The 19,384-nt window shown below is 43.4% G+C and overlaps 1 pseudogene; it reads left to right on the top strand.

Annotated features, from left to right (window-relative positions):
• Nucleotides 1-17,259, top strand: part of LOC119442425 (arylsulfatase B-like) — a 30,688-nt pseudogene extending 13,429 nt beyond the window's left edge.
• Nucleotides 17,260-19,384: the final 2,125 nt, after the last annotated feature.

Here is a 19,384-nt window from a genome sequence, read left to right as displayed (position 1 = left end):
CATTCATGCCGGACCACATTTGCCAGCCGACAAACGGCAACGACGCCGACGACGAGAACAACATAAACAACCCGTTGCCTAACGTGCCTTGCTTGAGTTATCGCAACCTTGTATTTCTTTTCGTGCTCCGTTTCAGCACGCTTATAAGAGCAGTGAGCCTGTTCGAGCTACCCCCGAGGCATTGTAGTCGGTCGAGCAGCCTATCTGGTATGCGGTAAAAAATAAAACCTTAATGAGTTCAGACCAATTTGGCTTTCCAGAGACATACGAAAGAAAAATGAGAATATAAACTAAACGCCGATACGCGAACTCGTAGTGCATAGGGCGCTCCCATTTGGTGCGCCGTAGCTTAACACGCGTCCCGCATGCCTGATTTTCGTCGCCTTCCTTTCGTTGGTCACGACCTATGCGCTCGAGGTGGGCTGCAGGGTACGGGTCCGCGTCTTGAGAAAGAATATACCGCCGAAGATGCGGGGCGTGATTCCTGCGGCTGCAGCGGTGGTGCTGGTCTCCACTCTTTCGGCTGTGCCTGGCCCACTTCGGACAATAGCTCTCCCAGCTGGCGGCTCCGTTTCACGACTCTCTGCAACCTCCCCACCCATGCCCTTCCTTTCTCGCAGTGCTTGGGAAAGTTCGCGCAGGCGTTCAGTGCCCCGACTCTAACACACTGTCTACCCGTCCGTTTTAGGTGCGTTTGAAAACAGTTCGTCCTAGGTTACTCCAGCGGGTATATCTTGCATTCCGCATCCCTTCACTAGTTCCGCAGTTGTGGAGACATTAGTTCTGGACACATGAGTCGGCTAGCACTAAATCCGAGTACCGGTTCCCAATTGAAACTCGTTCGCGTACTAATGGTAAACGACTGCTTAGCCATTTCTTTCTTTATCAATATTTTAGCGGCCTTAGGCATGTGGAAACACTTTTTGTGCAGTGGCTCCACTCTAATGTCTACAGAACTTCGCGCGAGCGAAAGGCTTGAGTTGTAAAGGAACTTACCCGCACTGCAGCCACCCTCCTAACACAGAACAGAACAAAACTAGGTCAGCCTACACTCCTGCTTGAATAAGGATGACCGTGCTCTTTATTATCTTGCGCTGAGCACAACTATGTGGGCAATACAGAGCGCATCATCTGGTCCTGCAAGGGCTTCTCTTCTGAAAAGAGGATGCTTCTGGACTGCATGAGAAGGTTTCCTCACGGACGGATAGAACCATTAGTTTTCTGTGGAGGACTCCTAAAGTGCGCCAGAAAGTGTCACATTTTTGGGAGAGACTGGACTTATTGTCTAATGGTGCCATATTTGACGCGCTAAGAGACGCTCTGGCGGAGCAATTTCTGGCCAAGTCTGCCAAGCTAACCCCGCCCGTACACATCGTGACCATCACCAGCACCATGTGCTCGGGCGTGACGTGCTCGTGCTGGACGTGCTCGTGCTGGACGTGCTCACTTGAAACATATCCTATCGCGCTGACAGTGCGTGCTCTCGTAAAACTTGACAGGACGTCGACACTCGACGGACATCCAAAGAAAGTACTCGCAGCAGGCGATTTTAATTGGCCGGCGTCGAATTGCCCCCACGAAACGTGTTCCGAAACAAACTTAACATGAAAAAAGAGGGGCAACACGAGGTTGACCGGCTATATTGAGAGTGCAGCCGGTAATATCCGGGGGCCCGAAATCGTGAGTGAAAGTGTCATGAGGGCAATTGTTAGCACTTCTGAAAAGATCGCCATCGACCTATTAAACACCTTTTCTTGAACGTTACCGACACATAAGAAGACTCTTGCAGATCCAATGCACATGGGTTTCGCAAGTCATTTTCCTGTGAAACTCAACTTATATCGTTCACGCATGACCTAAATTCTATCCTTGACAGGGGTTCCATTGTTGACTGTATATCCTAGATTTTTCAAAAACGTTTGACAAGGTTTCTCAACTGCTTTTTTTTTTGAAACTAAGTAAACTTAACCTTGATCCTAACGTTATTCAATGGCTGCGCTCTTTCCTCACCGATCGTTCACAATTTGTCACAGCTAATAACACTTCCTCCTTGACTTCTGCAGTTGAATCGGGCGTGCCATGAGGCTCTGTGCTGGGACCATTGCTTTTTCTCATCTATATCAACGACTTACCTGATAGATTACGTTCATCAATTAACCTTTTTGCAGACGACTGCGTCATATACCGCGAAATTAACAGTGACTCTGATGTAGGTCTTCTTCAGTCCGATATCAACCACGCTCTCCACTGGGCTAACATGTGGAACATGGAACTAAACACTAAAAATGCAAGTACATGCGTGTTTCTCGCCGTAATACCACACTGCCCTCATATCTTCTCAATACTAGTAACCTAGAATCTGTGTCCTGTTACAAATATCTAGGCGTATTTATTTCTTCTAATCTTTCTTGGAAGTTGCATGTTGACCATATAACCAACAACGCTAATCGAATGCTGGGCTACATACGCCGCTATTTTTATCTTTCTTCTAGTTCTGTAAAATTACTTCTTTGCAAATCGTTAGTTTGTACTAAACTGGAATATGCTGCATATGTCTGGGACCCTAGTCAAGAGACGCTCATCTATCAACTTGAATCTGTCCAGAACCGGGCGGCTTGCTTCATTCTTTCCAGTTATCACCGTAACTCCAGCGTCACTACTATGAAAACAAGCTTATCGTTACCACTGCTATCACAACGTAGGAAAATATTCCGTCTTTGCCTATTTCATATATATATCATGACAACCCCATTCTTAAGAATAAATTGATAACCCCCTCGTGTTACGTTTCAGCCCGCATCGACCATTGTCATAAGATTGGTATTCATTCATGCCACACCAACTATTTTTTCAATTCATTCATCCCCAGTACGTCAGCAAGTTGGAATCACCTTTCCCAATCCGTCGTCAAAATATCTGATAACGCTAAGTTCAAAGCTGCGTTGACAAACCTTCTGTTGTCATAAACATAATTGTAGCATTGTCAGCTTTTTTATTTTTTTAGCAATTCTTTTCACCACACCAATCTTTTTTTAAAACGGGTGTTCTGTGTTTTGTAGGCACATATTACTTCCTCGAGCGCCATGCATTTCGTTTTATTTCTTTGTTTGTTCAGCTGGTTTTCTCTCCTTGTACTGTGTGCTATTTATTGTTAATCTCCTTTATTGTATTGATGTAACTTCATTTTTTTTCCTTTTTCCCCCGTGAACCTCAAATGTGCTAATTTTATATAAATTTACTGCTATTTCTTGTTTTCCACTTCTTCGAATGTAACCCACTCCCCTCTGTAATGCCCTCGGGGCCTGAGGGTACTGAAATAAATAAATAAATAAATAAATATATATATATATATATATATATATATATATATATAATCTATGCAAAGCGAAGTTTAACTAAAATGGTTAATTAAATGCTTTACAACTAACAGCGATGCGTATAATTTGGTGATGACAGGGCTTGTGCCATAGTGGGACGTATCCATTCTGGAGGATTGGCCAAGAACTGCCAACACCTAAAGGGACATAACGAATGACTAAATCAAAGAACTAACGCAAAGAATTCGTGTGATATAATTGTCATTCTATTAACAGATCGGATTGCTTTAGAGATATCTGCCAGCCGGCGTCATATCTTTATGTTTTATGTAGGAATAATAAATAGTGGGGAATGTCCGTTCTGGAGGATTCGCGTTCTGAAGAATCCGTTCTGGAGGATCCGCGTTGCATACTTGGCAGTGAAGCGCAAGAAAATTGCAGTAGGTCAACTACAGAGGCTGAAGCTGCATTTTTTTTTCGCGGTATAAAGCCCAGAACATTCATATTTTTCTTTGTCAATATGTGCACATGTGAATACATATATTTCAGTAATATAAATCAAGAAACTTGTAATCGCACGGAGCTGTAATGGTGCAAGTAATTTATACTTAGACTGAACTGAAAAAGGTGGAGAAAGTTTCAAAGCAATTTTGCAACAGATCAACAGGAGAGTAAGGCACTAAAAATCTGACCTGACAAGGGAATGTCAAAGTGGAGCAAATTCGCAATTGCGCTACAGTTTCAATTTTCTCAAAGCTCACGAATTGGTAACTTTTCCTTCCCTCTTGATAGGTTATCATCACAATACATGCACAGAAAGATCTGGCGATTACTCAGCAGAGAACTTGCGTGCTAATACGGTAAGGCAAATGAAGCACTGATCTCACCAGCTACGATTTTGAGAAATGAAATTTGACAGATGAGGTTTATAGATGCAGAACAAAAAGTAAGAAGGAAGCAAGGAAATACAGGGAGGTTAGCCAGACAAGCGTCCTGTTTGCTATCCTGCACAGAGGAAAGGGTTACAAGAAAGAAGAGAAAGAGTGATAAAGAGAGCACTAGATAGGTGCATACGCGTGGGTGCACATCACATCTGCCAACGGTCATTCAGCACTAAACACTGTCACAGCATACAGTGGCGCTAACATAAATACTGTGTGTCTTGCAGGTGAGCACTAAAATTATATAAAGATGCGGTCTTTGCTGGTTCTCTTCTGGGCATCCATTGTCGTCTCCAGAAAGGTTCCGCCGCATATCATCTTCGTCCTCGTTGATGATCTGGTAAGTCAGCATAAGCAAGTTTAAATAAGGTGCCTCACAATCAAGGACTCGTACACTGTGTACATGGTCACACCTGTTCATATAAGGAAATACTAAGGCAACAAGTAATTTCCAGGGGCTTACAGCAAAAAAAAATGCAATTCATATTGGGACGCAGTGATGTGATGTTATAAGTGAGCTAAACTTAAGTCTTACGGCCTATTCGCACTGAGAAACATGCTTTCCCACAGCCAGGCAACATATTTCCTAACACTGGGCCAATGTGAGTGTCAACATTGGTTTGACATTTGTGGACAAGATCTGTTGGCATATTGTCAACTTCCTGTCACACTGCACAAATCATGGAAGTCGTAATGAATTGTTTGTTAAAGACGCATGTACAATTCGTTACGTTAGACACACGGAGCGGGGATAACGGCATAAAATGAATCAAAGAAACATGGCAACACTGCAGCAGCGCATGGAAAATAGAGCAGATTGTCCGCTAGCGCCTGATGGCTCAATGCAATCACTGGAGACAGATGACTTGAGAATAGCCCATGTTGCTTTCTGAGCCTGTTAAGCGTTAATAACACTGGGAATCAATCGTTAGGAACACTGGGAGTCAAAGTCGTACAGAAGAAGTCATATTTCAGGCAAGCGCGTGCGCCTCCACTATCAGCAGCCTGAACACCTTGGCGCGCTTCCAATACTTAAAGCAATTTTCTTCTCTTATTCCACTACACTGACACGTTCCTTTTATTCAACAGGGTTGGGATGACGTCAGCTTCCACGGGTCGTCACAGATCCCCACTCCAAACATCGACACACTGGCGGCTGATGGCATCATCCTCAACAACTATTACGTGCAGCCAATGTGCACGCCGTCCAGATCAGCACTGATGACCGGCATGTACCCCATACATACCGGTGAGTTTACCAAAGTAGTTGTCACTTCAGTATGTATCGGGAGCTGCATTTACTGAACTCACGCATACAGACCTACCTTTGCGTAAAGAGAGTCAGAACTAAATCGTGAGGCCTCTAAGCCTTCAACTAGTTTTTGTTGGAAAGTGGTAATTTTCTAATTTAGTGAAGGTAGTGAAGGTTTGTAAACAAATGAACGTTTGCTCGAAAATATAAAAAAATGGTTGCTATACGTGGCTGGTAAATACATTCTGCACCTTACCCCAAACAGTGTCAACTACAGCGGTGACTGATTGACGCACGGGAAAATAAGACTGCCGTCAGATCGCTGCCTTGAGATAGCGAAGGCTCACTTGGCGTATAGAGCAGGTAACTGACCAGCTAGAATTACCCTAAGCAAAAAAGAATGAGACGCATGAAGTGTGGTGGCTTGCTATGTTCAGAGCACATGCTCTGATGAAGCAGCTGCACTCAATCCCGAACCAGTGTCGCCTCGACCAGATTGCCCAAGCGCACAGTGCTCCCACGCTCTGAACGGCCGTAAAAAGGCTCTACAGAGAGAGAGAGAGAGAGAGAGAGAGAGGAACCACAAAAGTAAATCATCTGATCGCATTTGGCATTCATGGAGCTGGAGAACTCGCTTGGGCAAACCATCACTTGTCCAACAGCTATGAGCCGTGTCCTGATCTTGTGTCAGTGGCATGCTCTTCCAGCTGCTTTCAAATTTGTAATAGGTGCGGCTAACCAGCCCATAATCAAAATTATGTCTCTGCTAAACTATGGCAGTACCATGATGTTTCACGATCATGCGTAATGACCGCGAATTTTCGATACTAAAATTAGTGCGTGTCGAAACTGGAATCATTTTAGCCTTGGCTTCACGATATAGATCGGTGCTTGAAAGAGTCGTCCTGCATTTCAACTTCGGGAGCAAAGAGAAATCGATATTAAGGGAGACAGAAACAGAAAAAAAAGGCAGTGAGGTTAACCAGCAGCTTGGGCTTCCTTAGCGTCAGATGACCGTTATTGCACTTATGAATGATACAAAGAGTTTGTAATTGTAATTGAATTTGAAACTGAAGGGAAGTGAAATGTTTCGGAGACAGGTGTTTAATCATTCGAATAATCAAATGTTTCATTTTACAAAATTATTTGATTAGGTGCAAATCTGCTTATTCATACAGTGTTCAGAAGACGACACTCTCGTTATTTTCTTTTTTTTTTCTAATGAAAACGTTTTCTCCTACCTGGCAAAGATACTTTATAAATATGTGGTTCGTATAATTTCCGTATTGGTATAGTGGTTTTATTAAAGTGATAATATAGTCTCCATCGAAAGTTCATTTCAGTAGCGAAACTCGGAGTAGCCTATAATTCGGCGGCTATATTTACTTCGACTTCACTAAACCGATAAAAAAGACATAAGCTACGCGGACAAGAGTGAATGCAAGAAGCGCCACTCACAAGTGTATTAAAACATTTGATATTAGCTCGTGCGTTTTGTTTTCCGAACTTTTTGTTTGAAGAAACAAGATTTCATTTTCGACACATATATCAAAAACGCAAACGGCGAATCTGCTGTCCACTCTGCACGCAGCTCAAATGAGCTTAAAAACACAGTGCTAGCTTTTCCCGGACAGAGGGCTTAACCGCCTAACACGTGCGCTACTGCGCCACTGAATGTAAGCAGCAGCCGGTAGCCGATAAGCCGCTGCACTTACCATAATCACCTAAAACCGTGAGCGTTAACTCATTGCTGAGAAACTCGCCATTTCGCAGGCATGCAGCACTGGGTGATCAGGAGTCCCGAACCATGGGGACTGCCTCTGGAGCTAAAGATTATGCCACAGTATCTCAAAGAGCTCGGCTACGCAACGCATCTTGTCGGAAAGGTAAAGTAGTGCCGTTTTGAAAAAAAAAAGTTACTCAAGTCCACTGAGGAGTCAAAGTGGTAAACTAAATAATCTCTGTGAAGCACGCTGTTTTTCCTGTAATTTAGCGGCGTCACAAGTTAACAACGAGGAATAGGCATCTCTGTTGGCCGTTTCCAATGCTTTAGATGCTTGAGTCACATCAGTGAAACGTTCACTGCAATATCATTGCAGTTCAAACCTTTCCGGTTAAGCTCCTACGTAGGGCGTGCGTAATGGAAGCGCCTATGCCTACATAAACATTTTAATGAATATGTAGTGTCGCCTCATTCATTGCCAACGTTTGCTCATCATAAAGTCAACAAGGCCTTTTTAACAAATCCATACGGAACACTTATTAGCTGCGCTCTTTAATGTGCCTTTGTTTGCGAGGAGTAACAGCGTTGTCGTGTTCAATGCCTTCTGCATAGTATATCAAGACGTCATTGTCTGAGGACATTGTCTATTCCAACGTTTCAAGACGTCCATAATGTACTCGCGTGCTATTAGAATGCCCACAAACCTCATTTCTTCGTCCCTGTTTTAGTTCTAACGTAACAGTGAGGCGGGCTTAAAAATATTTTATGAAATAATTTTGTCATTGCCGCACTATTCTTTTCGCTGAATTTCAAGGAGCGGTTACAGTGCCGACGTTGCGTGCAAAATGAGGCAACTCTTGGGCCGTAGTGACCCCGCCGTCAGTTATTGTTATTTTTATCAAAAAAAGTATGATACTTACAAATTTTCATGCAACAAGGCTACAAATTCAGAAAGAACGCCACACGAAGTGCCAATTGTCATCAGTTTTTTTTTTCTTCCATGATTGAGTACCAATACTACGTTTACAGCAATGCTTTGCAGCTTGACCGAGAGAAGTAGCAGTTATTCAAATCGAAAGTACTCGTCATTGAACAGTTAGACGCACTATAATGCGTGAAACTATACGACATGTCCGAACTTCAATTTTTTCAAAGCATTGCGTTATTTCTTGCTATGTAATTTGCGCCACGTTATCATGTGATATTGCCACTTCTCTGATTATATCTCTGCATTCTCTCTTACTGTTTTTCATTACAGTGGCATCTAGGGTATTTTCAGAAAGAATATACGCCAATATACCGTGGTTTCGACTCCTTTTACGGATACTACAATGGATTCATCGACTACTATCCACCATAGGAACCAATATGTAAGTGCGGCATTATAACTAAACAACTCCGCTCCAAGATCATACGAATGTCACCGCTTGGCACCGTAGTGCTTCCAAGTTACTCATCAAGAGATTAAAATATACAGACCTCTTTTTATTATGACTAAATGAGTGTAAGGTCTTCTTTTCACCGGATCGCCTGTCAAATGTCTTTTATTGCGCAGAAAGAAACGTATATGTCATTACTTTCAGTGGCGTGCTAAAGACAGCTCCCTGTAATATGCCACCGCAACCGATATTGACTAATAATTACGATGAGCTGAAGCTGCGTAGAAGGCTGACAAATGTCTCGAGAACCATTTTTCAGTTTCGTGGGAGTCAGGGAAGGTCATAAAGGCTCTTCAGTATTGTAAACTTACGGGTATCTATGCTTTGCGAGCTCTGATGAAGCCACTCGTCGTTTACGCATCTGTTTTTCTGACTGCAGAAAAGGCATGTGGGCCTGGACTTCAGGATGAACATGGCCCCGACGCAGAAGGGCTCTGGTCGGTATGCCACCGATCTCTTCGCTGACCATGCCATATCACTTATCGAAAGCCACAACAAATCCCAGGTGACTTGCTAGCACAACCATATCTTTACTTTTGCCCAAAGGTGTTCCCTAGTTTCTTGATCAACGCGAAATGTGCACCTTGCTAGTTAAAGTTTGGAAAACATGAACGGTGGAAGAAGGCAGAGGCTGTTTTCCGATTGGTGAATTTCGCTTACTATCCGAGCCGATGGCTAAATAAAACAAGTAAAAAACAGCGCGAGCCCAAACCAACTAGCCCAAAAATACGTCCTTACCAGTTATAAATAAAACAAACTTGAAAGAGGAAAAGAGAACCTTGGTATACATCTTGAAAAGTTAGAAAAGGAAAGAAATCCGACCGAGAAATACAAGGCTAGGATTAACGATTGTTTGTCTATTCAGAAGAAGCATTGCCAGCAAGTTATCATGGCCGAAGCGGCACATACCACCTTCTGTCGGTGAGTTTGATCACGTGCTAAAGCTACTATACATTGGAATATAATACTCTTAAACAAGGGATACATGAAATTAAACTACTCAAAGTGGGAGCTACCTGAAAATTGACACATTAAGCAATCTAGCGTGGCTAACCACATGAGCGCGCCTTCAATATTCATGTCCCGAAGTATGCCATTTTTAGAACAGAAGCATCGCCATGACAATAAAATTTGTCATAGCATTTCACGACAATGCCACCTGGGCTATATTGCACATGCCGGTTGATAGAACATTTACAGCTCTAGCTCACATGATCTCCGTGATTTCATTCGGCTCATGTTGGAATCAACCGTAGGGTATTAAACAAATGTCATTATACAGAGAAATAATTCGTGTTTTATCGATAATTTATAGTTGCTCTATGCGGTTACTATTTCTCGTCGTACACACGTTCATGCCGTGCCTCATCTCTGTCTACTGGCTGCGTACACTGTCCTTGTCGATGCTGGCCGGTGCAACCATGATGTGTGTCGCACATTAAGGTCAGACAGGCGGGGCGGTAAGTGGAAAGGTTGCTAAACATCACTTTAATATCAGTATCCATAAGGTTAAGGGAAGAGATGCTGATCGCCAGCTGAATGCCACCCAATCCATATTTTAGGCAGTTGGCTTATTTTATGGCATCGATGCATCGATGCACGTCAAGGGGGATGAAGTACTGCAAAGCATTGTCGACTATGCACCACTAGATTGCAATCACTAGGTTGTCGATTGCAAACCACTAGGTTTGCAATCAGCCGTGATCACTCATAACCTTAGCAAATCAATGTGTTCATAACACTCATTATATATTTAATTGGTCAAAAGGAGGTGAGTGAGTGAAATAACTTTATTGATGTCCAGAGAAGACGCAGGGCCCACAAAATTTCTTATGAGGCACAGTGCAGAAAATATGAACCTGCGGATAATCCCGTATATTTCTCAGAAAAAAAACGCACAAGTATTCATTGGCCATTTTAAATAGATCTATATAAAGCTTACTAGCTACTGCGAAAAATAAATTACAAACATATCTTTATTATTCTAAATATTGGTCGCGCAATTATGAAAACAAATCAGTGAGATGATTTGTGTTTAACCTGCATTTCCCCTGAATAACTTGTTACGTACGGCACTATACGGGCGCGAAATCGCAGTCAATGTTTCATCACACGACAGTTCAAATAACACCACCAAGTGACCCATAGAGATTACCGCACCAGCTTTTCCTTTAAAGGATGAAAAAAAGATTGTAATGGTGCTTTCTTATAAGTGCAAATTCTAAATAATTTTGCATTCTAAACGAATTTGGCTCATATTTAGGATACAGTTTGAAGTAGCATTCTGTTGTATGAATGTTGCGCTTCGAGCTATGATTAAATATCTGCATTAGTATGTTTTTTCACCTGCTGCGGCTATTGATTTCTTGCTTACCTTGCAACGCGAGCGGCGCCCTTAATTATATTTTATTCTGCAAGTAATGTCACTAGACTGCTAGGAAATTACACTTAATCCAACCTGCTCTGATTCTTTTAATTGAGAATTCCTAATACGTTGCTTCTCGGGATAGTTAAAATTTATGTTTGCCACTTAATGATTTAATAGATAAAATACCACCAGCTCATGTTGGTATTGAAATGGTGCCGCCAAGCCAGCTATGGTACTTCTCTTAGTTGAGAATTCGTAGTACGTTGATTCTTCGCGCAGTGTAAAATTTATGTTTTACCGTTAAATGCGTTCAGCCTCACGCAGAATAACACTAGCTAATGCTGGTTTTGAAGGTGTGTCGACAGGGCCGCTGGCAGTGAGCAATCAAGCGGTCATTCTGTCGCGCTCCAGGTTGACGGACGCTCGGCTCTTCTTCATTATTTTCGGTAGCCTCTGTTTTTGTACCTCAGCCACCTGGCACCTCACGCAGCCACGGAGAAAGAGCCCCTGCAGGCACCAGATGAGAACGTTCGCAAGTTCACCTATATAGGAGATGGCAACAGGACGATGTTCGCAGGTGAGCACTTAAGATGCACCGTTTCTGTAACTGTGAAAATATACCTTACCGGCAATTTATTTCCTCGGACAAAGGGGAATCATAATGAAGTGTAAGGCGGGTTACGACGAGTAGCGTCAGTCAAAAAGCGAGTATACTGTTCACATCCTACCGTACAGTCATTCCGCATTAGAAACAAGCTTTCAGAAAGCGACCGTTACTGTTGTCTTGATTGCAGCCCCTACTGTTATCGGAAGGTAAATATTTTTTTAGTATTCTTGTAATGTTGCTGGCCGGTCATTGCTCGTCTTGGCGTGAGCGCTCACGACAACCGTTTGTTTGATAAACATGTGCCACTGTTAAATGAAGCTGCTTGATTGTGAAAAATACGCGTAAATTTCTTTATTTGATGTTCTCACATTTGAATTTTAATCACTCCTTAGATACCATATGCACCGTATCATAATCCTATATGATCATATAGGCTTATATGGAAACATAGTTTTTCATACGAGATTCTGTATAATCGCATAGGATTGCGAATAGGCCTATGAGTCATAAAGTTATTTTTTAGTAAGCTCGCGAATTCCTGGTAAATGATAAACAACGCAGTGAGATAGATACCGCCCTTTTGTGTAGTGCGCCTTTATATTATTGTCGGGCAATGCTCGATACGAACAAATCAGTCATTCCCTCAAATAGTTTATGCCGAGTGAGTGATTGTATCCTTATCAAATAAATCAGTCAAGCAATTAATCGATGCGACCACACCAATTCATACTAAATCCTCACAATATTGACACATGTACTTGTTTTTCTTTCACCGGTGACCGCTTTTCTAACAAATGTTAACAAATGCAAACGCTAACAAATGTAAAACGTTATCGCTCGGCGCAGGACGCGCCTGCATGTATCGGAAGCTTCTCGAACGTTATCGATGCATCTATCCGTCGTCTGTGGTCACCGACGCTTATGTAATCTGATTGTATGAGCGACGAGAATTGTGCAGTACTTTCTGGAAGACACGCGGGCACCAGGCATTACTTTGGAACCTTCGATGACCCGTGTATAAAAGTCGACGCGTTTCGCCGCTGATCAGTTTTATCGACGACCGACGATAGTCCTGGCCGCTCTTGTAAAGTGAGTTAGTTTCTTCGCTAGGCACAGGATCGCCCAATAAAGAATCAGCTTCGCATAGAATCTCTTTCTATATATATATATATATATTGTCCGTGTTTTTTTTCTACGCATTGTATGTGCTGAAGCAATGCCACGAAGCATGCATCACTAACTATAGGCCTCAGGCGAACATTGTTGATGCACCATGGGTTCTGTGATGGTGAAAACACTCAAATTTTATGACGACATTTGATCACTTGTCCCTCGGGTGCCACTTTTGCACGATTTTCTGAGCGACACTCTTAGCTGCAGCACCGTTCCTTAAGGTGCGGGTTTGCAGCTTCTGCACTTGCTCCTCACCATGGCCGGCATTCAATTAGTGTACCTACTTTAGCAGCATTCTGTGTCTGCACATTTGTGTTTTGTCCTTTGTTTGATGATATTCAACTCTCCCACTCGCAGCCATGGTTGACAAGCTAGACGAGTCCATAGGAAGGCTCACTGAAGCTCTACAGCGCGCCGATATGCTGGAGAACGCAATAATAGTGTTCAGCAGCGACAATGGGGCGCTGCCGTACGGCACCCACTCCAACAGCGGCTTCAACTGGCCCCTCCGTGGCACCAAGATGTCGCTCTGGGAGGGAGGGGTCCGCGTGCCGGCGTTCATCTGGAGCCCCCTCCTTCAGAAGCGGCGTCGCGTTTCCCGGCAGCTCATGCACATCACCGACTGGCTGCCCACACTTTACGCAGCTGCAGGTAAGTGCACGGTCCGAAATCGCTACATCGACATTATGGCAACGTTGTCTAAGAAACGAAGTTCCCCTATGATAAGTACAAGGGCAACTTCCGCTTATACCGCTAGGTTCCACGGCGGAGAGATCCGTTACGCGCGTGGACACCCAGATACACGGAGGTTCGAGTGCGCGATCGGTTCAGTGTAACCACCTAGCTCACGCGCCTTCGAGCACAAACCGCGCATATATACACCAAGAACGTAATGAGACTTCCATTGCATTATCTTCACCCTCTAAGGTGATTCTGCGTCGGTATCGTTGAAGGTTCAAAAGCGAGACTGATGATCAAGTTACTCACGATTGTTTTTACCATAACTCAATCTTTAGACCATTAATGTACATTTAAAAGACTACATTAATATTTCATTCACATGTTTACCATTGTTATAAACATAGAATGTCACTATCATAGAGACAATATATAACTGAAACTGGGAGACAATAAGTAAACAGACAGTTTATAGTTTATACATATATAGGGTGTAGTAAATGTGTATAGGCACTCTACTATACACAGCGTCACTAATGATCCATATAGAGTGGCAAAAGCGCTTACTTGAGGAGCGCACACAACTGTTCTGCACCTTGCCCGTGATATGCTTAAGCTTGTAAATAAGGTCGTAAACCACAAGAGTTTTTTTTTTTTCTTTATTTGCAATCTATAGCCACTCTCCCAAAGCATGTGAGTTCCATGTGTGTTGCCTCTTTCTCTCAAGCTCTAGCCTAGCAGCGCTTGGCCACACTTATATTGTTGTCCCTATGCCAAGCGGAATCCCTTGCTCCTTTCGACCAGGCGGCACTCCTTCGAACTTGGGCTACGTGGACGGCTACAACATGTGGGAGGCCCTGTCCCGCGGTTGGCGGTCGCCGCGCAAGGAAGTGCTGCTCAACATCGACCCAGTGACGGGCTCGGGCGCCCTGCGCTACGGCAAGCACAAGATCGTGTACGACGTTCCCGTCAGGGGTTCGTCGGACGTGCACCTCAAGACGCCCGGCCAGCCTAGGCCAACGTCGCAGGCAGATGAAGAGCTGGACTGGCTCATGGAAAACTCGCTGGCGGCCAAAGCGCTGCGCATGTTCTACAACACCAACCGGCTGCCCCCAAGACCCAACTGGAGGAAGGACGCCACGGTTCAGTGCGGCGTGCTCGCCTACCGCAGCAACTTCGTTTCGCAGCAGCCGCCCTACCTGTTCGACCTCGAGATCGACCCGTGCGAGATGTTTAATCTCGCCGACATACGAAGAAGGGTGCGTGCCCATACTCAATTAAATTTCATTCTCATTTTGAGACGAAGTTCGCTGTACTAAATGCCGCTTTGTGCAGCTTCACGAGGACCAGAAACTTATATACATAGCAGAATGACCGTCCCAGCGAGAAACAAAGACACAGCGGTAAAATTCCATAGAAAAACAGTATAGCGATAAATTAAGCAACAGAATAAAGAAAAAAAAATCCAGCAGATCCCATGCCCTGTGGGAATCGATGTTATGCGAAGCAGTGTGTGGAGCCTGCCAAGATAGCGAAACGACCAGGGGAGCACCGAGGCGTAGGCAGATGTTTCATGACCTACATGAGATGCATGTCATGACATTCATGTCATAACATATCATTTATGTCCGAACCCATTTCAGTAGTATTTGAGTGTTAATATTTTTTCGCTGAGTCATTGTCATTTTTGCTGTATCATGCTCATGACTATGACTTCTACCATCATCCTTTAGTGCTTTCTTCCCTTAGTGCCCACGTCCGAGCCCATTCTAGTTACACACCAAGTTAACGAAACCACCAGGAGAGCACCAAGACGTAGGTGGCTGTTTCATGACCTACATGAAACACATGTCATGACATTTATGTCATGACCTATCATTTATGTGCGTCATACACTCTTGTCATACTATACCAAGTTTGGTACGTACCAAATTAACGAAATGACCATGAGAGCACAAAGACGTAGGCGGCTGGATAGATAGATAGATAGATAGATAGATAGATAGATAGATAGATAGATAGATAGATAGATAGATAGATAGATAGATAGATAGATAGATAGATAGATAGATAGATAGATAGATAGATAGATAGATAGATAGATAGATAGATAGATAGATAGATAGATAGATAGATAGATAGATAGATAGATGCTGCCAAAGTGACAAATGCTCGCCAAGAAATGCTTCGCATTTAAAATTCGAGCAGGACCTAGCTCACGACGACTGTCGATACTATTGCGATTATCATGCAAGCAATGTAGTGGCATAGAGTATTGCTAAAGACACCTTTATTTAAAATTGATAATATTTAATATATAGCATTTCACGTTGCCAGAACAAGCGAACATACCCTCTGACTCACATTCAGTTCACAAGAAGCGTCCTTCTGTTAAATTACGTACTTCCCCATTTTCACGTTTCGGTGAAAATGCTGAAAAGTACATAACTTCGTTGCAGTTTTGCTTTAGTTCTCGCGGAGTTTGTTGTTTTTCTTTATTCCCTATTTCCTCCTTCCTTACTTCGCCTGTTCTGTTTTTCTTGAAGAGTAAGCAGATGTGATGCGTTGTGAGGTGGCGGTTTCTAGCTTGCTAATTCCCTTTTTCCATTGTGTTTGGGTTGCGAAACATAATAACAAAACATCCATACTTTATTCAAAACGTTTCACCTAGAAAGGCACGAAGCGAACACTTTTGTAGCAAAACTCTTTTCTTACACGTTTCACACACGATGACGCTAGCTGCGACCAAATTTACAGAGACGTGCTCTACGCAGTCTTAGTATTTTTATTCCTTAGTGAGACAGCGATGCAGGCATGCAGCGCCACTTCGCGCAGTGCATGCTTAAATGTTGAAAATTTTTGCGTTGCATAGTACTGAAGGCGATAGGCGTTTGGTTCGCGTTAGGGTGAAGCTAAGAAAGCACTAGCCGCAACTGCTGTCCGCTTTACTGAGTGCGGTATTGCTTAAATGCTGTGGGGCTCACTTCTGCTAAAAGTTGTTCTTACAATTTTTACATTAGCTTTTGCTTCATGCATAGAGCATTATCGGCATGCTTAGAACAATATCACAGCGGTCAGACTAAATTTTATATTTTTGCATCATCCACAGAACGGTGGCCCTACAATCAGACTGATAATTAATCCGAAGTGACTTTAACCCGAACACGTCTTCAGCGCCTCTTCGCTTCTCCCGCAGAAGGTGCTGGGGATTTCTGGTTAGCATGTCTTTAATGTGCTACAAAAGTGTGTCTGCCTTCCACTGTACCCAATGTTTGCTCCTTTCGGGCCGTGTTTTTAAAAGTAGGCTACTATAGATTTATATTCAATCTCCATGTTAAGTTTACGGCTGTATATTCCAATATGCGATGGGCTGTAGACACGAACTGAAGCACAAAAGCGTCAAGGAACCTTTCTATGTTCCGAATGAATATTCCAATCGATAAAGGCAAGTTTAAGTGATCCTTAAATTCGGCTGAGTGTCTTAATTATGCGTTTGCTGCTCAATGGTTTCACCGGTCGTAGTCACGCATAACTTATTCTCCACTTATCCCTCTTTTCACGACCAGACCATGGGCACCATGGTTCGCATGCTGCAAAGCTTCGAACAAAGCATGATTCCGCACCGGAACCAACCTGAAGATCCTGGATCTTACCCGGAAAAACACGGCGGCATATGGACAACCTGGAAGAGATCACCACAGTAGCGACAGCAATGTCCAATTGTTTTTCTGACGTCATGTACAAAAATGTTGTTATTGCTTCTTATTGTTGCTTCTCTTACATTTCCATTACCTTTTTATTTTACCTTTTTTCTGTGTGTCTCACGTGGAGCAACCGGTTGTGCTTTCCGCGAAGGAATCCGAGGTGAACAGCAGGCTGATCGCCAGCGACCAATATCGCTCACTTTTTTCTTTCTTTTTTTGCTTTTTTTTGTTGCGGTTTACAGACACAGTGTGTAACAGTTTCGGAATATCGCACTCTACAGGCCAGGGTCGTCATACAAAGCTTGATCAAAAGCCGTTTAGCCGATGGAAAGAAGACTCTCACGACTGTGAATTTTCACATGATAATTTGCTCAAGACAGCGCTCCGCAATGGTTTGCAGGCGAAATTTCCTCTGTACCTGAAGGTTTTTAACATGTGGATGCGGGGTCTAGAAATTACGTTTGAAAATCTTGTAAATATTATAAAGCATAGGGGGTTATTAGCAATGGCACAAAAATACTTAAATATAGCACGTCATGTGGTGCTAATCTATTGTTTTCTTGGGAGACTGCTCTTCACTTTTGCAACGAAAGATTTGCATTAAAATGACTGCGTCCTTGCAAATGGAGAAAGCGACTCTATAAAAAACACTCGCTGTAATGAAAATACTGGGCCGGTATTTTGTAGCGATGCCTTTCCGGTAATAATGCCTTTTCGCGCTTATCGCGCTTTGTCAGTGGTCAGAGTGACGGTCTGCTCACGTTATCAACGGGATCAGCCGGCCGTGAGCGGTGGATGATAAGACTAGTATAGCATAAGTCATAAGGCATCGCTACAATATCGCGGCCCTGCAAAGCGTCGCATCTGGAAACAAAAAGGCACAAGAGACTCTATTACAATAAACCTCGACCTCCCCCCCCCCCCCCTCTTATTTGTTGGCTATTAATTTGTGAGTGTGTGTCTGTCAGAAGGAACAGGCGCAGAATCGGCAGCAGCACACTATAAGCAACTTGGGAGGGAGCAAAAAACGCCCATGACCGCTTACGTTAAGAAGCAGAGCTGGCCACAGCGAAGCAAACATTCTTCAAATTACAACAAAAAAGAATGAACGGACACTCGGCGATGTTTTTTATGTATATATGCTTCAAAATAAAAGAAAACATCGAAATTCCGTTCATATTTCGCGAGGATCACATGGATCTCATCACTTTGCTCAAACGGATACTACTATATTTTCTTGTGTAGAAATCAAATCAAATCAGAAATCAAAATAAAGGCGACGTCCCAACAACGCCAGTCAATTGTGTTTGTTTTTCTTTCACATAGAGCAGAGGTTACAGCGTGTAAAACAATGATAAAACGAGTGGGGTAAATTAGTTCAGCGTCAACCGTACGCCATCTTCATCCACTTCATCGGAGAGGTGTTGAAGTTTTAAGATGTTCGCATTTTTACAACGGCACGGCATACGAAGTCGATGAAGACTGAAGTCGAGAAAAGCTCAAACGACGAATCACCCGTCACACTCATTTGCGACAGCACGTTTACCCGATGGAAGTCCGGCCCTAACGGGCACAGACGGTATTGTACAAGCCTTGACACCAGGGAGCCTGCGACCCCAAGAAACATCCGGTTCCAACACTTGTCAGCCTTCTACGCCGAAAAAAAGACATTTCCAAGTTAGCTCAAGGTACGAGACGGCCCTTTGTAGGTACATACTGAAAGTTGAAAAAATGCGTGTCGTGCCTCCAGCACAGATATTTACAATTTTTTTTCCGTAATATAGGACAAAAATTATTTCGAAGTGATCAGATGCAGTAAAAGGACTTGAAAATATGTGGGCTTCTGCTATGCCACACTATACTGCGGTACGACATTGCCTTTCTTGCCCTCTCTTTTGTGTAAATAAAACCGAAAGCTTGCCTGGGTCTCTGTTTATAAGCAGCGAAACCGTCTTACTCTACTGAGCACGATAAGCATGTGTCACCAAAAGATTGTGTCGTGCATGCGCAATAAATCCCCTGTAGGAACCATGCAGAGGCCGCTTGGCACAGGAAGGCGTAATAAATCGGGCCACCCACTACGGGAATCTTGTTGATGGCATGTGAATCAAACGACATCGCGGAAATGCCATGTGCTCCGTGTCTTCTTGCCTTGGTTTAGACAGCTTATATATTGTAACTC

This window comes from Dermacentor silvarum, chromosome 2 (genome assembly GCF_013339745.2).
Source record: "Dermacentor silvarum isolate Dsil-2018 chromosome 2, BIME_Dsil_1.4, whole genome shotgun sequence".
Lineage (NCBI taxonomy): Eukaryota > Metazoa > Arthropoda > Arachnida > Ixodida > Ixodidae > Dermacentor > Dermacentor silvarum.
Note: the sequence above shows the minus strand (reverse complement) of the source record. Positions and strands in the feature narration are given on the sequence as shown.